The sequence below is a fragment of the Xyrauchen texanus genome, chromosome 39, assembly GCF_025860055.1.
Source record: "Xyrauchen texanus isolate HMW12.3.18 chromosome 39, RBS_HiC_50CHRs, whole genome shotgun sequence".
Classification (NCBI taxonomy): domain Eukaryota; kingdom Metazoa; phylum Chordata; class Actinopteri; order Cypriniformes; family Catostomidae; genus Xyrauchen; species Xyrauchen texanus.
Window position 1 is genome coordinate 15785933 of NC_068314.1, and position 13645 is coordinate 15799577.

At 38.7% G+C, this 13645-nt stretch overlaps 1 protein-coding gene across 4 annotated transcripts in view; it reads right to left on the reverse strand.

Annotated features, from left to right (window-relative positions):
* LOC127632407 (protein 4.1-like) overlaps positions 1-13645 on the reverse strand; it is a 148265-nt gene extending 134620 nt beyond the window's left edge. For all 4 annotated transcript variants that reach the window (XM_052110979.1, XM_052110981.1, XM_052110980.1 and 1 more), the window contains exon 1: positions 13491-13645. The gene's annotated coding sequence lies outside the window, so the exon portion shown is untranslated. The remainder of the gene's footprint in view (positions 1-13490) is intronic.

Sequence of the window (13645 nt, forward strand, 5' to 3'; positions counted from 1 at the left end):
GGCTGTAGCCTTTAGCCTCCTCATTAGCACACCCACCGTCCATGCCAGCTGACGCCGTCTAAAATCCCGCTCGGAGCAGGTTGAACAGGACCGGTTACAGTGGTGCCTTGACCCAGATGGAAGTGAGGTTTGGGGGGGTGAGTGTAACAGGAGCCAGCTGGTACATGATAGCTGTGTGGTATGTGTAAACCTCACTCCCCTGGGCTCAAGAATCGCACTAGCGAAGGATGCAAGAGACTGTAGCCTTTAGCCTCATCGTTAGTGTGCCCACCTCCCATGCCAGCTGATGCTGGTTCGAATCCCGCTCGGAGCAGGTCGAGCAAGACCGGTCACATGTGCAAATGTGCTCCAACTGTTTAGTGAATTAGCAAATGTGTACACTTACAACAGCTTAGAATCTGACTTATCCAGTCAGAATTTAGTGTCTGTTTTGAAATAAACTGCCTGTGTGCACTTAGTGCAGCTATGTTCACTTTTTTCCAATTGCTTCCAGAAGCATGCAGACAGCATGTTAAAAAGTGCAGACAATGAGCCTTGCAGAAAGGATACAAGTCAGCAACACACACATCACAGATTGCAGCCAACAGCAAGACATCAGGAGAAGTGAGATTTATTCAGCTGCTGATAAGGATGCTGATATACTGTAGAAAGAAGAATTAAGGGGTGGAGGCAAAGATGGACTCGGCTCCTAAATGTGCTGACTCATAGGTATCAGACAGCGGAGATGCTGCGGCTCCGTGCTTCTTCTTTTGAAGGACAAACTTCCAATTCCCATGATGCACCAGTGTGCCATCATCTATGGAACAGAGCTTAAACATGCTCTGTAGTCACACAATTTAACAGCCATTCATTGAACAGTGGCTTAAATTTGTGGGACGATGCGTTTGCTTACAGATGTTTCTAACGCAGAGGTAGATGTCCTGACATAGTCTACTCTACACCAGCCAAAAAATGCAGCAGAGTTGGCCAAGTTGAGTCAATATAGTCAAAGACCAGGCTGAGTCTTACTTTAAATAGTCAAGTAAAAGACAACAGCAATGTGTAAGCTTCAGACAGAGGACAAGTTAAAACTTTAAAGCTGATAAAAAAAATCACTTCTTTTTTGTATCCCTGCTTATTATGCAACAATGAGCAAGTGATTTGGATGTTGATATCACCTTTGGAAGATTGGGTATATTTTTGATTTTTTTTTTTATTATTCAGATTAAAAATTATTCTAAATATGAAATGATCTGAGCTTTGATTGAGAGGATAAGGATAAAGTATTTAAAATTGACATATGAGCCATTTTTGTAGCTTCATTTCAACTACAGTAGTGTTTCCCAAACTGGGGTACGCGTACCCCTGGGGGTACATGAATACAATTCTGAGATTTACCGTTCTTTTAATTTAACCACAGTCTAAAATAACATTCAAACCCAGTTCATGTATTTCTCATTGGCAAAAAATTATTGTGTGTGCATTCTAGTGTAGAAACGCCAAAATGGTTGTATCATAAAGGTCAGATAAATATGTAATGAAATAACCCTATCATTTGCAATAAAAAGAAATGCATCTACTAATGCGTTGTGCATTACACAAGTATTTTTTTCCGCTAGCACACTGCTAGGTGACGAAGCTTAGTGATAGCAAGTCAAATTGATTCATCATTGTTTTACCAGACTCACACACATCAGTCGTCCACGATTTTTTTGTCCGCAGTTTAAAATGTAATTTTAATCTAAAATGCAAAGATACTTACCCACAACAGTGGCAGATTTAGGCATGGGTGACGTGCAGCCACGGAGGGGATATTGTTTGGTTAAAAATTGTAAATAAAGTTAAGCTATGAGCAGTACATAGTCATTTGCATAATTGATTCATACCGCAAAGCATTTCTGGAAGCTGAAGCGTGGCTTGCTGAACAATGATCACCCCTATAAACATGCAGAAAATAAGCCATGATAACTATTACTTTGTGGCTATTTGAGTTTTTGAGGCTTACTTTGATTAAAGGATTGCAGAAACAGTGCTTGTCAAAGTATAGGGCTTTTTCACCTTTTTTCAAGAATAATCTGGGGAAAGAATTAAAACACTGCAGCTTTAAAGACACAATCATATCACATAGAGGAAAACTATGTGCAAAGCTCTACACTAAGATGTATGTTTATTTTTTTATTTTTTTTATACATATATTTATATTAGTATATTTATATATGTACATATTTTAGCCAAATGTGTTTTCACTGATATTTTAAAATACACATATACACATAGTTATGTGACTAATGCTGTATGACACTTTCTTCATCAACTATTTTAAACCACATTTTATGGTCTTGTATAGCTATAAATACAATTATAATCTATTATTATTATTATACTTGTTTTTTCCACAACTTCATATTAACTAAGACAATAGTTTATTTAATAGTTTTTATTTTTAGTCCTTTCAGCTAAAAAAAATCATCACATTTACAGTGGTTTAATATGTAAAAAAAAATATATATATATATATATATATATATATATATATATATATATATATATATATATATATATATATTAACATTTCTGCACTTGTGGGGCCCGCTGTCATGACTAGCAGTCAACAGAATTTTTATTTATTTATTATTCAATACAAAAATGTGAAATTGAGCCAGAAAATGAAATCAATGAGCCAATGTGTTATGGTGTGGTGTGGGCCGGGTTTGGTGGGCCAGAAAGTCCAGGGCCAATTTTTAGTAAGTAAGTAAGTAAGTAAAATTTATTTATATAGCACTTTTCACAGATAAACATCACAAAGTGCTTCACAGTAAAATGTAATACAAGAACAATTTAAATACATTCCCCAAAATACAAACAACAAACACTACTAACAACCATAAAAGAAACCCCTCGACTAACCAAAAGCCTGCTTGAAGAGCAAAGTCTTCAGTTGTTTTTTAAAAGAATCAACTGAGTTTGCGCAACGTAAAACAAGAGGCAAAGCATTCCACAGCCTGGGAGCGACTGCCTGGAAAGACTGGTCCCCTCTAGTTTTAAAATGAGTACGGGGAACAACTAATAACATCTGATCTAAAGACCTGAGACTCCGGGTAGGAGTGTGCAGCTGTATCAGGTCAGTGATGTAGGTAGGGACTTGGCCATGCAAGGCTCTAAAAGTAAGAACCAGAATTTTAAAATGAATTCTATACTGGACTGGTAACCAGTGAAGTGATGCTAAAACATGCGTGATGTGTTCTCTTAACGCGGGATAAAAGCCTTGCAGCAGAGTTCTGAACAACCTGGAGACGATGAAGCTCCTTCTTACTCAAACACGTAAAAAGACTGTTACAATAGTCTAAACGGGAGGAGATGAACGCATGAATAATCATCTCTAACTCACCTTTAGTCACAGATGATCTTAATTTTGAAATGTTCCTCAATTGAAAGAAGCAGTTTCTAACTAATTGTTTCGAATGAAGCTCCAAGGACATAGCTGACTCAAAGACAACACCTAAGCTCCTGAGGCTCGGTTGGACAGACGGGCCTAAGTCGCCAATATATTGTATTATCTTTGGGATTTTACTTTCAGGGGCAATGATTAGTGTTTCTGTTTTGTCAGAATTGAGAAGCAAAAAGTTCTCACATAACCACTTTTTAATACTAGACAGACAATTAATTAAAGAGGACAATTTAAACAACTCAGTTTCCTTAAAGGAGCAATACAGTTGGATATCATCCGCATATAGGTGGTAAGATATGTCGCTAAACTGCCTAATAACCTTACCGAGAGGAAATATAAACAAGAGGAACAAAATAGGACCCAGTCCACCTCTGGTGCTTGGTGTCCTTTTTTAAATCTTGAAAGTTCGAGTTCCCATTCATTATAATTGCAACGAAATAAGCGACCAGTAGCTTCTTCTAAATTTCTCCTTTTGTATTCCACATATGGGTTTGGAACAACTTGAAGGTCGGTAAATGAAAAACACGTGAGTGTTCAAAAACATTGAACCCATCAGGGTCTAGTAAAACTATTGCAGACAGGGACACCAGATCTACGGAAGAAGAGCATCGACAGGTTGTTGAAGTGTCACGTAGCTTCTGAAATGGCCACTGGATCATAAGCCATCTGTCTGTGATTGTGCTTGTTGGACAGTCTTTCCCTCTTAACATGAAATCAGATAAGCTGAGACTGTGTTCTCTTTCATCAAATCCCACAACAGTTATCTTTGTTTGGGCTTTTATTTGCATTGACAGGCCCCTCTCACACAAGGACAAATTAAAGGGATGTATTTGTCTATCCTGAGTGATGGTATACTATACCCTACTACTACTATAAAACTGATGTATTTCAACTACTCACATATAATCACATTTTGAAGCATTTTATTAAGTTCACATAAGTCATCTTATATGTCGACAAAACAAAAGAGATGGTTGTTGACTTTAGGAGAGCACAAGGTGAACATACTCTGCTGAACATCGACGGCTCCTCTGTGGAGATCGTCAAGAGCACCAAATTCCTTGGTGTTCACCTGGTGGAGAAACTCACCTGGTCCCTCAACACCAGCTCTATCACCAAGAAAGCCCAGCAGCGTCTCTACTTTCTTCGAAGGCTGAGGAAAGCACATCTCCCAACCCCATCCTCACTACATTCTATAGAGGCACTATTGAGAGCATCCTGAGCAGCTGCATCACTGCCTGGTTTGGGACTTGCACCGTTTCGAACCGCAAAGCCCTGCAGAGGATAGTGAGGACAGCTGAGAAGATCATTGGGGTCTCTCTTCCCTCCATCAAAGACATTTACAAAAAACACTGTATCCGCAAAGCAACCAGCATTGTGGATGACCCCACACACCCCTCACACAAACTCTTTATCCTCCTGCCGTCTGGCAAGAGGTACCGAAGCATTTGGGCCCTCACGGCCAGACTGTGTAACAGCTCCTTCCCCCAAGCCATCAGACTCCTCAATACTCAGAGACTGGTTTGACACACACACACACACGTGTCCTGAGTTGCACTTTAATTACTGTCACTTTATAACTGTCTGCTACCTAAATAACTGCTATGTGCATATAACACTATCTCATAGTATGTTATGTTTACGTTTTTAGAAACTGTCATCTTTTTGCACTACTGAGTACTGGTCGGCGCTGCACTGTGTCTATTGTCCTGTTCATTGTCAGTAATTTGTTGTACTGTCCCGTACTTTGCACATGTTTGCACGTGTACTTTATATAGGTATATATAGGTATTTTATATAGGTATTTTATTTTGTTGTGTAGTATCATGTGGTCCTGTGTTGGTCCTTTGTTGTTTTTATGTAGCACCATGGTCCTGGAGGAACGTTGTCTCATTTTGCTGTGTACTATACTAACTGTATATGGTTGAAACGACAATAAAAACCACTTGACTTATATGTAGGGTTTATTGTACCAAAAACAGTTGTAATTTAGTTTTACATGGCCATTTTCCACCTTCTCTTTGATCCTTAGAATTGCAAATGCTGTTTGTGCTGCTGTACCTTTAAGATTTCTATACTTTTAAATACCTCCATCCTTTTGGAATAAAGAGTGTGTGAAGTTTAGGAGACATTAATTTAACTGCTGGAGTTGTATCGATGACCCCAAGCCTGAGCTCTGAGTATAGCACCTCAGATAGGCTGCTCTCATTCTCTGCACGTTTGTTCTCACATTACATTCCACCAAACTCCCTGCTGACCGAGAATGCTTTACATCCATTAACCTGCATTATAGGACAGCATGAATATGCCCACAAATTCAGAAAAGCATTCGCTTAATGGTTGACTCAGACCATTGACTCAGACCACTCACTGCAACATTCTATTCAACCCAGATGCATGTCACAGAGTCACAGAGCATGATGTCAAAAACATTTGAGTTGCAAATGGTTGTCTCCCATATGTAAGTCAAAAATCAATCACACAAACAATATAAGCCACTACCTTTCTCTACATGCACATACAGTCACAAACACAAACAAACATATCATGGGGATTATGCAATTAGTCCATTACAACATTGTTGGATATATTGTTTTACTCAGAAATAGACGTAAGAAAAGTAATGCATTAAGTATTGTGTGATTGTATGCATGTTTGATGTGTGTTGTGGTAATGACATGTAATGGTAATGACATTTCTCACTTTTTCTACAAAAGCATTGGGCTTCCTAACACAACAGGTCAGCAAGCTGTCAATGAAAAACATTTTGTTTCTGAATTAATCAAATACTGTCTGAGTTGGATATGTCTTCTACAGTATGTAGCTACTCTCAGATTATGATGTAAAAGTCTTAAAAATGTATAACCTTTCTGATCTGATCTTTTTTTGCATTATTATTTTTTATTTAGTCATGTAAATAATTGGATTAAAATTTGTCATTGATTGACAGCCCCTAAAAAATACAATCTGTTCACATAAATACTAAATGAATTGAAAATACTGTATGCAATAATATTGTTAATATGATAATAGCTTGCGCTGCCTCAGAAATGACTTTATTTTTTGTGTGACATCACATCTTCATTTTCAACCCCTCCCCTTCAACCACATGGCTCTATTTTAGTTTGTAATGCCCATGAACAAATCAAATCCCAATATATACATTCAACTCCTGCCTTATTTTTATTAAAAATAATTCTCAATGAATATCCATCTTCACTTGGAAGTAGTTCATATTATTATTAAGTAAAATGGGTCGTGAATGGCATTTCACATTGACTCAAATAAATTCTTTGTCACTTCTTTGGTCAGTTCTTTTACTCAAATTAAGTAAGGAAATATATGGGTTATGGATATTTTGCTGCAACCCTACAACAGAAAGATCACAACTGAGATCTCTTGAATACCTCAGTTGTTTCTCCTTGGCTGCTATTAATTTGTAGCAAAATCAGGCTTTTGCTGAAGTCTCCTGCTAATCTCATTTGTGTCTCTAGAGTTTCAAGAGATCTCAACAATATCTCAACCTGTGCTTAGATTTGCCAAGATATCAAACTCTGCAATCAAAAATATGAGATTTCAATATGAACTCAAATATATCTCTTCCAATTCTTCCAATGCAAACTATCTGAGCCATCCTATCCAGATTTATGAATGTCAACAATTGTCTCACTGATGTTCGCATCAAGGAATTTTAGGAGAAACATCTGAGAAAAAGTCAATACTTTAATAAAACATAATAGAACATTTATCCTGAGCTAGTAAAGAGCAATAAAAAAATTCACCAGGAAGACCTGTTTTATTTTTTTTTATTTCAAGGAAAGCAGTAATATGAATACAAAATTAAAGCCATCTTGCATGACTGAGTCATCTCATTTCTTTTAAATAAACTGGCTTCTGATTTTAATCTGTGTGATTGGCTAAATAACATCTGAAGCAATATCTGTGGTCCACAGCACAAACACAGAACACTTCAATAATCACAGATACCTTGTATTCAAATGAAGCAGGATTTTTTTGACACACTGCTGAAGCTGCAGTAGTACATCTGCCATGATCAAAACCAAACTAAATCAGAATCCACCCACCATAAAAATATATTTAAGTGAAAAACAGCATTTGCATTTTCTGAAGGAAATACCTGTGCTTACGTGAGGCAGAAAAATATTAGTGTTAAACATTTTTTAGCTTTTAGTCATTCTGTGTGAATGAAATGCTACATAAGAGCTGCTTAAATATGTGCTATAAATTGTTGAACTTATGCAAGGTGTCAAAGAAAAATCCCAATTCTATATGCAAATATGTGTAAGTATTTCATTAATTCAGCAAGCATGTATGACTTCATCGCTGTCAGGTACATTTTGAATGCTGAACATTCTATGTAAGTTAATGGAATATTTTCCATTAAGTTTACAAAGCCTAAAATAGATAGCACTAGGACTGACATTTTCTACCAAATACAATTTGAATGGAGTCTGTATGTAAAGCAGTTTGGGATGATTTACTTGCAGAAGTGTTAATAATTAGGGTTGGTGGTTTACAACAAACCCTAACATGAATGTTTGAGGAATATCAATACAGTGCTGCATTTCAAACACTGCAACAAATAGCTTAACGGCCGTTTCACACATAGTCCGTGTGCAGTGCGTATACGGTGCGTATACGGTACAGGAGCAGCAAACGCTCTATAGTGCTTTCACATATGCTGCGTTTGCAGTGTGCTACTGATCCGCAGTTTCTGTGTGCCACAAAATCAAAAATGTTTAAGGAATTTTGATTTTAAATCCAAACGTTAACTTTGACATTGAAACAGTATGAAAATTAATTGTAATCTTTGTGATTCTTTGTTTTACATGTAGTTCGAGTTGTTGACAGAAGAAAAGCTATCGCGCTATATCTGTTGCTAAGAAGGAGAAGAATGAGATGCATTTGCGTTCACTCTGTCTTTTTTTAGGGTAAAAAAATCGAATATGATGGCATTTTGCAACTTTTGGGACTATAATCATACTTTTTAGTTTTTCTTGACCCTGTAATTTAGTAACTGTAATTTTGTTAACACATTAACTGTAATTATGCGTATATGTTGAAATTATTACAGTTTCTTGACAATCTATGTCTATTTTAATGTGAACAATGCGCTGCCACTTTAATTCAGTGGGGTGCAGCACAGCAAAAATAGACTCGGTCCGTAAACCATCGCTGCACTGCTGTATACGCACCGCAACTGAAACGGATCAACGGACTGCATCCGCATGCAGTGTAAAAGCTCTAACCTGTTAACATGGGTACTGAAAAAAAATACGCACCGCATACGCACTGCAAACGGAGTATGTGTGAAACGGGCGTTAGCCTGGCATTAGCATCATTACTCAAGTGAACTTTGTTATATTGGAAAATAGCGTTGGGATAGTAGATGAGATTCAAATTATTTTTTATTGAAACACATTTATCTGTAAATAGAATGTGCATACCCAACTGAACAGTAATACGATTGATAAAGATGTACAGAGTGAGTAAGTCTAAATAGGCCCTTAATGTGTAACTGCAGAATTTCTTGAGAGAACAACCCTCAAAAAGCACAACAAGCATTGTCTTGTTGAGACAACTTCTGTGTAATCACCACAGGCATCTCTGGCATGATGCAATTTTTGTCGTTATATTTAGTGTAACTAGTGCCCAGAGGGGCTGAGGGCCTTCTTAAAACATGACATTTTTTACACAAAGACCTTGAAGGAACTTAGTGTCTACTTTCTCTGATACAGTCAATGCGCAATGAGTCTTTTGTCTCAGGAACTACTTAAACTCAGAAAATAATGAAGGTAAACTTCTTAGGCTAAGTTCAACTTATTTTTCAGTGTTGTGGCAGTGGTGTGAATGCCTGACTGAACTTGCAACCCCTTGGGGTGTTTGTAACAGATTGGGAGGGAGATGGCACATGCACTGTTAGTGCAAACACTCAAATTGGTCTGCATTTATCTTGATCACTCGGTAAGCTTGTAAATCTGATAGATATGATGTGTAGATGGGCCCTTGAAGTGTGTTTTTGACAGCCATGTAAAGATAGGAATGCAATATGTCAACTATCCAAATTGAAGGTTGGAAATGAAAAATCCAATTTGTGCTGACAGACAAACTGTGGACAAATCAATCAATCCAAAGATAGCAGCATAACAGCCAGCATAATATAACTTGCATAACCATAGTGATAGGCCAATATATCAGCCAGGCTGATTAATCAGAAGATATTTGTCCATTTTGAGATTATTGGCATTGGCAGATAACTGAAAACTATTTTAGAACACTTATTTCAGTGATATATTTCAGAGTATGAAAATATTTGCATACCATTTCATAAAAATAATTGCTTACAGCACCTTTAAGGGCTGTTCTCACAGGACGCATTGTTTTTGGTTTATGTGCACGTGCATTGCTGGAGCGTAATATCCATTTTCAGCATCTCGCACCATAAACGCTGCATTTTTGCAAAGATTGTGCAAAGTTAAATGCCGTTTGAAACGTTGAAACATCTCGAGATCCCTACCAGTACGATATCTCAGATCAAGGACTAAAAACGAAATGTTTTTAATTTCGGTTCATTCTGAGCAAAAATGCTCTTTTTTCATTCTGGTTCAGATGTCCTTTCCAAATGGTAACAGGTTAGAACAAAATAAAAGAACAGTGTGGCAGGGCGGAGGGCGGGGCCGGGTCGTGATCCTACACACCCGGTCCCGTATTAGGCTAATTATGCCTCCGTGAGGGTTAAAGGTCGACTGCAGGGGATCGTGCGGGAGAGAGAGATCGTTAACGGACATGTCCGTCGTGTGTGTTTATGTTGTCTTTTAAGATTCTCATTAAAATATTATTTATATTGAAAAGCCGGTTCTCGCCTCCTCCTTTCCATTATCCAGTTACACTGGTGCCGAAGCCCGGGAAGAAGGAGGGATACACCGTAGTAGAGTTCTCGCCACTCCCGTCCACCCCAATGGAGCAGTCACGGCCATCTGCTGGGGGACGAGGAGCCCAGCTGCCTGAAAGAGGACAATGTCCGCCGACCGCGAGGGGAGAAGGGGCTCCTAACAGGGCCGCTGCCAGGGGCGCAGGAGTCGCCTACCGGCCGCTGAAACGCGACCGCCTGGAGCTGGAGAACCGCTGCCAGGGGCGAGGGAGACCCCTTCTGTTCCCCGAGAACACGGCGGGGCATTCCGTCCGCCAGGGGCTGGAGGACTGCCTCTGATCCGCCCGGAGAGGCGTGGCTGTCGTCCGATAGAGGGTGGAGGAGTGGCCGAGGAACAAGCTGCGGCGTATCGGAGAACTGGCGAGTTTTTTTTTTTTCATCTCTCTCTCTCTCACTGTCGCTCTGCGTTGGCCTTTTCCCTCTTTTAAATTTTACAGTGTTTTTTTTTTTTGGGGGGGGGGGGGTACTACACTGTTACAGGAAGTACCCCCCCATTTTAATTATTTCTGTTTCCCTCCCCTTGTCCCCTCCCTCGTCCAGGTAGATGGGGATGACCTGCCGGCAGACTAGACGTAAAGCACGCCCTCCCCCAGGGAAAGGGGGGGGGGGTGTACGTCAGGCCGGGGGCTCCCCAGCCTGAGAGAACGAGGGAGGAATGTGGCAGGGTGGAGGGCGGGGCCGGGTCGTGATCATACACACCTACACAAGGGGTGGGTGAATTATCAGTTGCAGTTTTGACAGATCTCACAAGAGAAACAACCAACCGGATCTGGGAATACAAGCCCCCAAAAAAGGCACTTGCACTTTTCATTTATTTTTCACCAAAATAAGTGAAAATAAGCCATTTATTTTTCCTGTGTGGTGGATTTATCAGCATAGAAATCATATCAAGCATGCAGTTAATTAACAGTATAATTTTAATTACAGATCTGCTTCTCAGTCAAAACCCAACAGCATCAAATCTGTATTAATGCATCATATCTAACAATAACTCACCCAAGACATGGAAACAACTGAGAAATTTACTTTTTGCCTCTAATAATGTTTTCCTTGCATCTGGATTAGCCGTGCATGTACAGTTTACAGTATGTAGTAATTATACATGGTTATTAAAAAGGTCTTCATTCACAGAATGCAACATCCACAATGGGCAATTAGGCAATTTGTGATGCAGCAATTTCCTTCAGGATCAAAGCTCATATTGGTTTTTTTTATTTTTACGGACAATACAAAGTATTGTAGTTCCAAAAATGTACTGTGATGTTCCCTTTGACATTTGGTTTCATGAAGAAATTATTAGAACCCTATTAACAGGTTTCCAGCATTTAAAAACTCCAGAACATCCATATGAGGAGTTGCACTCCATAAAATAAATATATAAATAATAACTTTCGGTTTTCCTAAACCATTTTTTGTCCCTGTCTCATATATCTATGTATGCTTCATCCAACTGTATTTGAAAGGAAGAACACAACTGCATTTGCATTGTGCTTCTTACTTTAGGTGTGTGTGTGTGTGTGTGTGTGTGTGTGTGTGTGTGTGTGTGTGTGTGTGTGTGTGTGTGTGTGTGTGTGTGTGTGCGTGCGTGCGTGTGTGTGTGTGTGTGCATGCGTGTGTGTAAATCTGAAGTTGCGCTTGCTGCCTCCTGTTGAATGTTACTTGCAAAAACATGAAGTTGGTACCTCAAGCTTGAATTGCTCTTATTGTAAAATTGGATTTTATTAAATGTTTTATTATTATTTATCTATTTATTTTAAATTTTATATATATATATATATATATATATATATATATATATATATATATATATATATATATATATATATAATTAACCATTCTAAATTAACGTGCTAAATCGACAGCCGTAATAAAAAATTGTTTTATCTAGTTTCTACTATTGCTTGTGCTAGCAGGGACAATTCCTCCTCACCCATGGGTTTGAAAGAGTGGGCAGCACACTTAACCCTTAACACACCTTCAGATGCACTAACACACAGGATAACACAGGATCAATGAAATAAAACTGAAATCTGAAAGCATTTCACCACCTTGCGAATGCTGCTTTGTGAAATTCACTTGATAATGGGATGCTCATACGTTTAAAAAAAAAATGCAAAACGATTCTGACGCCAATGTTTCCTTTAATGATAAATTCCTCAGAGAAAAGCCACATGAATAGAGTTTCACTGAGATTCATACATAGGCTACAGCGAGCCGGGAGGGAGGTCTGAATTTACTGTAGCCTACACGTGACCTGAATGCAAAATACTAGGCATGATCCACCAACACACAATATTGTAAATAAACAGTAAAACAAGCGATTAATCCTTTTCATGTTTCAATTTACAGTCTGTCCATCTATAACACTAGAACTCATCTTCTGCAATGCACTTAATGAAAATTACGTTTTGTTTTTTAATACAAGTGCGTTATGCATCAATGTTTAAATGTGCAGAAAAAGGCTTGAACATTCTGATCAGTCGACCATGTGGCACACTGTACATTATATGCACATTGCATTCTTGATATGAGACGCACACAATCAAGCCCATTATATTAGAACCTGTTACTGTTATCCTTGATTTCAATCTCGAAAGCAGTATGACATAATTGCGATCACATGGTCTTTACGCGCATCGGCCATTGACAACCGCAAGCTGGATGTCCTGACAGTGACTGCATGCTTACATGTAAATGACGGCATTGTCAGTGAATACACCACCTTTCCATTGCTTATCTAATAGATTCTGCATTAGCTATTCATCGACTATAAAGTCCACTTGATCAAATGGCTTTATTAGTTTTTACGCATTGTGTTTTGTGTAATCCGTACGCGCACTAAAGCCGAAACAAGGAATCGTATTGTAGTATTTAAGTAGTGTTGCGCATGACTATGTTCATTTTTTGCTTGCGCTGAAATGGGTATTGCAATGATTAATGTTTGATACAACCTTTCTAGATTAGCTCTCTGATGTTTATTTTCAGCCGTACATATGGTAATGACGCTAACGAAAATGCATGACAGTTTATAAACCAACGCAGTTTATAAACTCAAGAATATCTGAAGAACACTTTGCGTTATAAAGCGTTGGCGCGCAGACCGGCACTCACCTGGGCTGTCAAGTGCTCGTCCAGGTGTGGATCATGGAGGTTTTCGGGGTAAATGATGCGTAAAGCGGTCCCGCCTAGATCCCGTCGAATATTTCTCGGTAAAGCAGCTACCGCACCGGAGAGCGGCTACAGTGACAGAGCAACAGCTCGGTGGA